The sequence below is a fragment of the Pinus tabuliformis genome, chromosome 5_2 (assembly GCF_031772625.1).
Source record: "Pinus tabuliformis cultivar Carrire ecotype Pingquan chromosome 5_2, CPIR1, whole genome shotgun sequence".
In the NCBI taxonomy this organism is placed as follows: Eukaryota; Viridiplantae; Streptophyta; class Pinopsida; order Pinales; family Pinaceae; genus Pinus; species Pinus tabuliformis.
Window position 1 is genome coordinate 387591500 of NC_142306.1, and position 2589 is coordinate 387594088.

Consider the following 2589-nt stretch of genomic DNA (forward strand, 5'->3'; position numbering starts at 1 on the left):
TGGATAGTCTCTTCTGTTCCCTCATGTTGCGTGCAAAAAAACTTCGACAATGTTCCCTCCAGCAACAGGGGGGTGAGACTTCGAATATTCAGTTACCATTCGAGAATAGGTTGTATCCCTTAGCCAGGAAGAGTTAAATTTGTAGGGGGCTTTTGGTTTATTCAGTCCTCCTCTTATTTCAAGTTAAATTGGCAGATGGTCTGATATGCCCCCAGATCCAACCCATTGACGGTATATAAATCCCATACTCAGCAATCGCTCCTTTATGAGGAAGCGATCAAGCCTTCTGGCAAAGCTATCCTCTCCAGTCTTGTTATTCCTCCAGGTAGGTTGAGTTTTGGTTGATGGGATATCAATAAGACTGTGATTCTCCAGGATGTTCTCAAAGAATGCAGATAGGGGGTAAATCTGGGCATGATGTCTCTAGGATTCCGCGAATCCAATAGAAAAATTTAGGTCCCCCCAAGGATTATATTGTCCTGTTGTAGGAGATTAGTGTTCAGCAAACGATTCTAGTATTCAGCCTGGTTTTGGCAAGATCCATAAACATTGATGATCCTAATATCTGTGTCAAGATTTGATGAGTATATGTCCGCCCCTATGTGTCCAATGCCACCCTAAATGTTATAGGTTTTTATGGTGCAGGAATTAATACACGGGGTTATACCTCTCGACCGTCCATTAACATCAAGGGATTGAAAATACCATCCAGGGAGCCAGGATTCAAGCAGGAGAGTGATAGCATTAGCTAGACCCAGAGTTTCTTGGAGGAAAAGGACATCAACCGATTCAGTGTTCAGCAGTCTACGAAGAGCTAGTTTTTTCCCAGGGCTAGCTAACCCTCGACAATTGAAAGAAAGAAGCTTCATGGGGGGGGGCGCATCCAGGGTGTTTAATGCTCTAAGTACCCGATCGATAGTGTTGTCTTCCAAATGTTATCTCCTCCCCAGCCTACAATTTTTCTTTAGACAAGGAGGAAGGTCGACCTCGAGGTGGCTTCGGGGGAATGGGGAGGTGTCCAATCCAATGCCCATGGAATCAAGGGCCTATGAACGTACCCAGGATCGAAGAGGGTATCTAGTGGATAGGGTTCCTTTTTCAGAGTCAGAGGATTTTGCAGGGGCAACCTCCGAAAAGGATAGCGGGGTGCAAGAGAAGATGGGGGGAGGGGGGTGAAGAGAGCATGACAGGGTAATGGGAGTCTAAGTAATGGAAGCATAGGCCTGATAATTAACCGAAGTAAATGCCAAGAAAACAGATAGAGAAGAGAGATGTACAGAGGAGGGGGTAGAGTCGAACATACCCGTGGAGAGCGCAGCCTCTGTAGTCACCCTTTCCCTGGTCAGAGGAGGTGAGGGAGGCCAATATGGTGCTTTGCCATGCTTCTTTGTGGCCTCTTTGACTGGTGCCTTCACTGTTGCAACAAGGACAGTGTGAGTCACTACATCTTCAGATGAGGGTGGATTCTCTGCAGCTTGAGGGTCCTTTGTAGGTATGGTCTTTCCTTTTTCCCTACTTGAGCCTTGCCATTTAGAGGGTGTTCCTTATATAGGTGACCCACATTGTGGCACCCTCTGCATCGAAATAGAACCCCCTCGTAATAAAGTATCTGCAATCGGGAGAAATTCCTCCATTGTAGGGTGATGTGCTCCTGTAAACCCTCCCTGGTATCTAGGTGAACCAAAATCCTTGCGTATTCCATCATACCAATGGAGAGGTATGATTTATCATCCTCCAGATAGGAGCCCAGAGAGTTTCCAATGTGTCGAAAGATGTCTTCAAACCAAAATTGAAGGGGTAAACCTAGTAGATGGACCCATACTAGCCCAACACCTAGTTGTTCTCTCTCTGGGTCGAAAAGAGGGTTCCATTGGTGTAGGAGGACAGGGGCCTGTTTAATGTGCCATAACGAGGATAGGGCCCAATTCATATGCTCAGCTCTAGCAAAACGCAACGCGAACCATCCTCTTACAAAGGTTTGGACGAAGGGTAATTTGGCCAAGTGTTGTCCCCATACCTTCGGCATCCATAGCTTCAATCGAGCCTCGGTGTAGCTCCTACCCCGAACCATTCCAACCTGGACTTGGTCAGCGGTGTCCATTGTGTCTCCCCACTGAATATCCTCACCAAGGTGAATGATGACCTCTTATGCCCTGGATTTAACACACTTGTGTTTCTTGTTCAGTCGATGACCCACGTCGGTGGTGTCCTGTCGGCATTTGCTTGAAGGAGGGTTTGGTTGAGGGTGTTCAGGGTTCAGGTGCAGTCTGGTGGGGAAGGCGTCCGAGAGTGGAGGGATTCCTATGAAGCTACCAGAGAGGGGAGAAGATAGAAGAGTCACAAGGGGAGTCCCCTGAACTGTAATCGAGGGTTCTTTGGGGAGAGGGTAGGAGGGGATATGAGAACCAGCAAACAGGGGGGAGGAGGACAGTCCGAGGAAATGACAGCTAGGTTAGGTTAATGAAATAGGCTACAAAATGTAGTAAGGATGGCGATGGGGGTGGGGTGGAGAGTGCCATCCAGCAGGGGGAGGGCTCAGGTAAGGTTACAATCAAGCAAGAGGGCCCCGAGATCGAGGGCAGGGTCGCG